General features: G+C 40.7%; 1 long non-coding RNA gene across 4 annotated transcripts; it reads right to left on the reverse strand.

The window, feature by feature from the left end:
* Positions 1 to 423: 423 nt before the first annotated feature.
* Positions 424 to 8,091, reverse strand: LOC112847959 (uncharacterized). 4 transcript variants are annotated; one of them, XR_003221792.1, is made up of 5 exons: positions 7,629 to 8,091; positions 7,324 to 7,485; positions 7,102 to 7,217; positions 4,559 to 4,728; positions 424 to 1,794 (listed from the first exon to the last, which is right to left on the reverse strand). It is a non-coding gene; the product is annotated as an uncharacterized LOC112847959 (long non-coding RNA). The 4 variants fall into 4 exon arrangements; XR_003221794.1 differs by having other exon boundaries at positions 424 to 1,301; positions 1,614 to 1,794; positions 7,324 to 8,091; XR_003221793.1 differs by having other exon boundaries at positions 424 to 876; positions 959 to 1,794; positions 7,324 to 8,091.
* Positions 8,092 to 8,492: the final 401 nt, after the last annotated feature.

Here is an 8,492-nt window from a genome sequence, read left to right on the forward strand (position 1 = left end):
TTACTGTTTATTTTATCCACCAGTATCCTCAGTTTTACTGAAGGGCTCTGTTTATATTGTGGTCAGAGAGGACAGTTCATTGATTCATGCCTGCAGCGACCAAAAGACACTCACCCGCTGGGCTGCTTCTTTACCTCTCTGATGTTGAGAGATGAGCTCTGCCGAGTTCCATCAGCTGTTTCAGAATTCCCGGACTCACGTCCTCCTCTGCTAAGTTCTTCCAGGTTAACTTAACCGGAAGTGGAAACTGCTTCACACAGGTCCCATGGGAGTTGTAGTCTTTCGTTTGCTGTTGCTCACAAATAAAGTTTTGCATTGTCTCTAAGTAAAGTAAGTAAAATTTTATTTATATAGCACTTTTCAAGATAAAAATCACAAAGTGCTTTACAGAGGCAGAAAACAGACATTAAAATCCAAAACAATCTGCTAATTCACTTCTCAGGTAGTCACCATATACCATATTGATAAACCCCTATAAACCATATAGAAAGGTGCCTTGGGTACCTTTTCTTCCCAACTTACTTATGTTGGGAAGTACCTATGAGTGACTGCATCAGGGTTGGATCTCTTATACAACACACTTTTAAATTTAGCCAGATAGTCAACATATGAAAGATCTGCATTTGCCTTGAGAATTGCTTGTGCCCACCTCAAGCCCATCTCCACAACAATTTCACAAGATAAGCAGTTTTAAAGTTATCTGAAGAATAAGTTTGACTTTGTAGTTTGAAGACCGGAAAGCACTGGGTCAGGAACCCTGCATATCTTTAACTCACCAGAGAAGACCTCTGGTGTTGCCAGAGCTCTCTCCAGAAGCTCTGATGGTGGCAGCAGTGGCGGCAGTGGTGGTGGAGGAGTTTTAGGCTGAGATTGTGACTTTAGAGGAAGGAGAGAGTAGAGAGCTGACTAAGATTGTGAGCATAGGACACGCCATAGACCTCACAACTTTGTCACTTACTGGAATAGAACATCCTGTTGACCAGAGATGTGGTGTAACACCTGATCCTGCTCACCCTTCTGAACATGCTCCTTGAAATTGTGAGGGTGCATTGTACATGATCTGAGTCCATTGAGTTAATTGGCTGTCCTGGTCATTCTCTCATAGCCAAAGAACAAAGGCAGACTCAAATACAGGACTCTGAATAAAAGTTTACAGATTTATTTACAACAAAGAAGTTCTCTGGTTTTGAGCAAAGGTTTTGCTTTGTAAGGCCCAAGGCCAGGCAAACAAGTAACTCCACATATTTTCCTCTCCACATTTCTCTTCCAACAATCTCTCCAGCTTGTCCACACCAGTACTTCTGCACAGAAGAGAGAAAGCCAAATACCAAACACAGGAGGCAAACACAGAGAAACACTGAGCATAAGGAGCCAGACTAAATTTATTTCATCTGTGCCATCTATGTGTTACTTTGGTAGCTTTTTATCTGCTCACTTTGCTTCCTCTTTCATTTTAAAATTTAGGTCCTCTCATGGCGTTTAGTTTACTTCCCATCTTTGTCCCCATTACCCCAACCTTGTCATTATTGTCTTGTATGAGTTCTCCTGTGCCTTGTTATCCTTCTCCCTGTGAATTTACCATGGTTTTTCTCCCTCATATTTCTGTCTCCTACCTGAGTTCTCATATTGGCTCCTTGTTTCCTTGGATTCTATCAGCAGTTTTTTGGTAAGCTGCCTCTTCTTTCAGGTCTTTTTGTTATTTTTACAAAAAGTCAGCAGCTTTAGTAGATACTGGATGGACGTTTTAGACAGTGCTCTCCACCATCATAGCAAAATCACCCAACATGGGAATGTCTGCTGGGAAAAACAGTATTCATCCTTCCAGCGCTAGGAAACTCTGATGGTGTAATACTTTGCTAAGTGTGCAACACATCACACACAGTTATCTAATGCCACACCTCAGCATGACACACACCTTCCTCCACATGCCCTGTGTTCTTTCACATTAGTTTATCTCAGTATCTCAACTCTTGCATGCTCGACCTCACACTCACCACAATAAACTTTGCAGTTTCATAATTTTTGTGCTTTAATTGGGGTGATTTTGGAAGTGGTGTTACACTGTTCGCTCACATGCTTTATAGATGACTTAATTACTTCAACATTTACGCCGCAGTTTTTAACAGAGGAAGTTTAAGTTAGGAAAACACAGTTCCATGCACACTAATTTAGTGTCTGAGTCGAACTAAACTGTAACCAGGCTGACAACATTTAACTACACCTAGGTATGGTGCAGTAACACTAGTCAAAAAAAATTGGACAAATTGCCCAAATTGTTTGAACACACAATTTTTTTCAGCATCACTCTGAGACAGATTATTTCTAATTTTAGGAATATTACACAACGACAAATCAGTCCCACATTTTCTTTAATATGCACAATGAATGGCATGTCCTTTTTAAAAAAAAAAAAAAAAAAAAGTGACTCAAAGATTTCCCTCAGTGTTACTGGGGGAATGTTTCATGTTTCTACGATTTCTACGATTTTTAGGGCCAAGGACAATAACCTCAGATGTATCTGAATTTAGAACCAGGAGGTTAGAGGTCATCCAGGCGTTTACGTATTTAAGAAATGGCTATAGTGTCATCTGGCTTCATGGGGGGACAAAGCGTGATATCATCTGCATAGCAGTGAAAATATATGCTATGCTGTTTAATAATACTTCCTCGGGGTAGCGTTAATAGAGTTAGATTAGTCATATTTAATATTTCCAGGCCAAATTTAGGTCTTTTAAATAGTAAGATGCCAAGATAAGAACAAATAAAAATGGTTTTGAGTTTTCCCATTGGAGTGTAGAAAGGACAAACTAAAATTCTGACCTAACCACACAAACTACTGTCTTTGGACTGTGCAATGATACGAGAGAGAACCCACACAAACACAGGGAGAACATGGAAACTGTATGTGGATTTTAACATTCTTTACACGATCATTGTGTCAAAAAACTATAATAATATGAAACTTCTATAATCAAATCTATTCATCAAAACCAATAATTTAAGGCAAAAAGAAGATCTCAAAAAAAATTAGAAAACTGATCACTTTCACATACAGATTTGAGATATCCTTGAATTTTCAAAACACTTTTATTATGTCACTGGAACAGCCTTTAAAACCAGGAAATGACAAATGTAAAATCCCATTAGTGAAAAAAAATTCAATACTATGTTGCCTGTCACTGATCTCCAAGCTGGAAGTACATAATGTATTGAAATAGATTCAGTTACACTGGAACATAGTAATAAGAGGGAATTAGTGGAATCTTCTACGAAAGCATTCGCAGGAGGAGGAGATTTTAATCAGTGGAGAAATTTACTTCTACAGCAGCAGTCATTACTTTATATTTTTTAACATTTTGCTTCCTTATTACATTTCAAAGCTGTAGTCTCAAGTCATAACTGATCTACAAATGGGTGTCAGTGAAATGTTTGCTTTTGCTTGCACACTACGAATTCTACAGATTTTTCCATCATCCTCACAGAACTTCAGCTCCTAAATCAACAGCTTTATTATGATACTAGGAGTAATACTACCAGTATTCTGTGCAAACGTTGGTAGAACGCCGGTTACTCCCTATGCCAGCGTAACCACAAGCATTTATGACTTCTCCCAACCTGTAACACAACATTCATCCATAATGCTCATTAGGTTTCACCTGCACACACAACTTCACAGGACCATCAAGGGGGAGAAGCAGAGGAGATGGGCCGAAGGAATCTTTACGTGTTTTATTTGGAAACCTGAACCCTTGCCGGTAATTGCCCAAAATGACTATAATCGTAATTGACGGTCTGGCTTTCTACTTTGCCTCTACAAATTTCCAGAACAACGGGACCTTCGGTTACTCTGTTAAAAGTCTGGACACAGAAACACACACGCTCTTTATCCATCAGCATAAGACTTAATGTCTCTCCTCCTTTTGTCCTCATGCTGTTCGGAGCTTGTCGGGTCAAGACCTCTGTGTGTGCGTGCACAGTGATGTAGCCGCCCATTAAGCCGGTCTGAGAGGAGGAAAGCGTTCCTGAGGGGAGAGGTGGTGATTTCTGCCAGCTGTCTCAGTGATGACAAGCCTGACATGTTCCTCATTCTGACATCACACACACGCACTCCTCACAACTGGAAGGCGAGAGCACGGTGTATGTATTTTAACATCATTTTGCTCTATGTTGTTAAACTGTAAATTCACAGCAGTATGCTTTTCATTTGGCTGGGCACAAAATGGAGTGAAAATAGACTTTGGTTTATTTTCCAACCACAGTTTTACATGGTCCACTCGAGTCAAGAAAAAGTACCCTGAGGCACACGAAGAGTAATTCTTTTCTACCTTGAAATTAAATTTGGGCTCCCCTTAAAGTGGTGGGCGCACCAGGCTATACTGACATTTAAATAAAGATGTATTCATTTTTCAGCTGAGGTCAGACTTGCATTCATACTCTTCTATTTGTATGCTGTGGAGCCACATAATAGCATGAATCAAATAAGTCCTTTTGCAATTTCTTCTAAAAGACACATATTAGTAGTGTTGGTGATTGTGTTCCTCGCCTGAGGTTCCATTACCTGGCTTGTGGCCGGCTCCAGTGGCCAGGGCAGGCATGTATCCTGCCGGCTGCTTCCTGGTTCTCCTCAGACTGTGGAAAATGGCAGCAGGGTGTCAGAGTTAAGGAGCTCCTCAGAAGGAATCTCCACGGAGCAGCTGAATCTGAGGATGGGCTTTATGCCATAGAGCCCTGCAAGAGAACAAGAATTTTGAGCCTACTTGTGGCAGAATAGATATATATGTCTGAGTATGTATTTAGGATTACACTGGCATCTGTAACCATGGATATAAATATATATTATACCAGCAAAACATATATTTGTTTCTGTAGGTGAGCCAGTGCATGACTCACTCTGTGTGCATTGACAGCGCGTTCACAATTTTCTTGAGGTGTTTACAACCCAACACTTTTTTCATAAGCTGCTGTACATCCTGCTTCATACATGATCAAACAACACCTTGCCCAGCATCCATGCTGTGTATGTAAGCATTGACACACACACACAGCTATGCCAAAGTTTGTTCAGCATTCAGCGTAAATGAGGGAAACTTTATCTGCTGAGGGGAAAATAAGCAAGTAAATACAACCAACCTGTGAAATATCTAACAGGCGTGGAAAAACAACGCTTCATAAATAATGGAAATAGACCAAAAAGCCAGATAGAGCAGGAAGAAAGGGATGTAGAGGATAAATAAAAAATGACTGTGGCTCACTGAAATCTTCCACTGCAGCACATGAACCTGCATAAACACTTCTAAATCACAACATAAGGAAAAGAAATAGTTAATGTGAATCAATTTGGACAATGCAAAGCATAATCTGTTCATTTCCAGCTCTATACCTTTATTCTTGGACTCTAGTGAAGTCCTTTTCTATGATCCATAGTTCAACTACTTTTTTTATCCTTCTCTTCATCATCTGTATGGGTTAGTTTTATATTTCTTCCCGAAAACTTTAAGCCAGTTTTTTTCTGACTGACCCCTCGTATATTTAAACAAACATCCTGTGACTAATTTGCTACTCTTTTAAAAAAGATCCTAATCAGCTAGTCTAAAAGACAGAAAGTCCTCAGATATTATGTAAAACTGCACACACTAAATAGAAAAGTTAAACATTCGCCAACTAAACATTTCTTGCGTATTTTAGGAGCTGTATGAAACCATTAATCATGTTCCTCGTTAATCAAATCATGATTAAGTGATGCTGAAATGTGCAGCACTTTGCACCATGTATATGTTGTAGGCACACAGTTTCAGATTAGTATTAGATTGCAAGGTTTTCCCTAAATTCAGCAGTGCCAGCAGTGGTTTTGAACGTCCATGAATGTCCATCTGTCTTATATACTACAAGGGTTCAAAATTTTCTAAGGCCCTTAGAAATCTGTGCAAGGTCCCCAAGTCCAGCTAGTTTTTTGTATCCAGCACAAATGGTTTAACTGAAAAAATAGAGAATGGAAAATAATTAGGCTCTTTACAGCACGCAGCCTAATCATCAGCTATATGTCAGCTCCCGTGTGCTGTGGCCCAGTCAAACTGTAGTTCCTTTGGGTACTTTTAACATTTCACTTTACTGGAAGAAAATGCTATAATTGAACTCAAGTGGTGACATAAGCTACATTATGTGTGTCTCTCATGTTGATAAGTGTTGGCTCCTTGGGAACACTGTGTCACAGTGTGTAGTATTTGACTCAGAGCCACTTGACCAATGATGGGGAAAACCAAGACACCTGCGGCACTCCAGCTCACTGGTTCAGTCAATGGCTAGGTGGTGTAAGCCACACACACATGAAGTCTGAAAGGAATTCTTCAAATGAGAACCAGAACTTTATTATACAAACATTTCTGTAAATTAATTTCCTCGGCCCCTGCTGACAGCTGTGTACAAACACATGCAGAGGTTGAGCCTCAAACCTGCCAAGACATTAAGCCCACGTAGCAAAATATTACCACGCCTGTCTGACATACTGCGACGTGAACTCACCTCAGGGCCTAGCAGACCCCAGGTGGACCCTTGTGGAAAAAGCATCCAGACAATACAGTCCAGTATCAGAAAAAGGGATATTTTTCTTCTGGATTAAGACGTACAAAATATGGTGCATCCATCAAAGAGCACTTAAGAAAGGATAGATTTTCCAATGTGAGGAGATCTGGGAGATGAATTCAAAATCCTGCTACTATGTCACAGCAGATTTGACAGTCGTTTGCATGAGCTTTGCAAAATGGTTAGGGACAATCGAAAAAACCTGAGGAAATCAGAGTTAACTTATGTTAAATCCTTTGTGTATTTCGATAAAACAGGTTAAGAGGATCAGCAGAGAAGAGCAAAGGCGCCTCAAGCCGTGACCACAAAATCTCTCCACCAGGCCAATTTTAAACTGGGGACTGAACCTAACAGCCACTGAGCTCATGCCAAGAGCACTGACCCATGCTAAATCAGTTCAGTGTTTCAAAAGAGAGGACTATGGCACGGTTTTGTCATAACCTTTGTGATTGGAATGACAGACTTTATGAAAAACAAGGGATGGAGAAATGGCTGTGGTGGGATTAATGGGGGTAGACTTACTGTATGCTATGTTGTAAAAGGGGAATGACCACATTGTCCCTGATCTGAGGAAGGATTCATCTTTCCATTCATGGAGTTTTCTGAAGGCCAAGAATCATGTCGCAGACCTGGAACACCTGGGAATGTTTACAAGGCCCAAAAGGATCATAATAGACAAACTTTAAGATTAAAAAAAAAAAAACATTCTCAACTGTTAGAGTCTGTTCAGAAGTGACACCTTACCGTTTGGACAACGGTCAAGCTCTGCTTAATTGCAATCAGTTGTTCCATCGTATGTCCCTGGAAAACTTGATATCTTCAAATGGTTCTGCCACCATCTAGTGGGAACTGTTGCAACTGCAGGGAGTGTTCAGCCAGAAAACCCAAACTTTCCTCAACAAACACCTGTACGTGTGTAAGTCAGAAGATCTTGTCAGCACGTGTTTTGTCGTGTTCAGTGTGTGAAACCTGAGGTTCAACAGATATTTAAAGAGAAAACATCTCTGGATGATGGATGGATAAGTGGAAGGATGGAAAGGTGTACAGACTGTTATTCTTCTTCTCTTTTCAAAAACAAGCCTTTCTGCTGGGCCTGCGGGGAGAATCGGTGGAACAATCTGAATCTCAGCTGGATGCTGATGAAGTTAGAGAGAGAAACAGTCAGGAGGTGAATGACTTACAGAGAAAAACACTTGAGTGCCTGAAACTTCTCACTGCCTATCAAGAAATGTAAAGTCTGTTTCAAGTTTAAAACTTGAAGACAGTTTCATTATTTAATCTTTAGCTTCTTCTCCTCTTTCTTGAGCAGACAGGACATTGGAAAATCACTGCTCAAAGCAAATGGCCAAAAGGCATCAAGAACTACATCAGGTAAAGAAACAGGAGAAAAACATGTCATCCTCTGAATGCTTTCTCAGGGTTCAGTGGGTGAAATGCCGTCTCCATCTGGGCCTGACAGGAAGAGCAACAACAGGACACAAGAGAGGTCAACTTTGCCAACAAAGGTCAACGCCATTGAATCCTCCCCAGGCACCCATTGGGATGTTGGATTTTCTGTCTGTCCTGTTCTTCCCACATCCAGTAACAGCAAGGCCAGCTACTGGCACTGGATTTTACTGGGCCACCATGAATGACACTCGTCTCCACTGCGTAACTGATGACCATCCAAAACCAGCCCTGTCACACCTGCTCTGGTTACAGCTCAAAGGAGCAGTTAGCTCCAAAGTTATCCAGCAGCTCCAGTGTCTGCTGATCAGCTTCAGCCGGATGGGTTTATCTACACTGGTCCTTAGCGATATGACAGAAAATCTATTCAGCAGCCTGTGCAACACATGCTCATTTTACCAACACCATTCTGTCTGTTTCAACATTGTTTGCCTTAGGCCTAAATGATCTTTGGTCAAATGACGAAG

Source organism: Oreochromis niloticus, linkage group LG9 (genome assembly GCF_001858045.2).
Source record: "Oreochromis niloticus isolate F11D_XX linkage group LG9, O_niloticus_UMD_NMBU, whole genome shotgun sequence".
NCBI lineage: Eukaryota > Metazoa > Chordata > Actinopteri > Cichliformes > Cichlidae > Oreochromis > Oreochromis niloticus.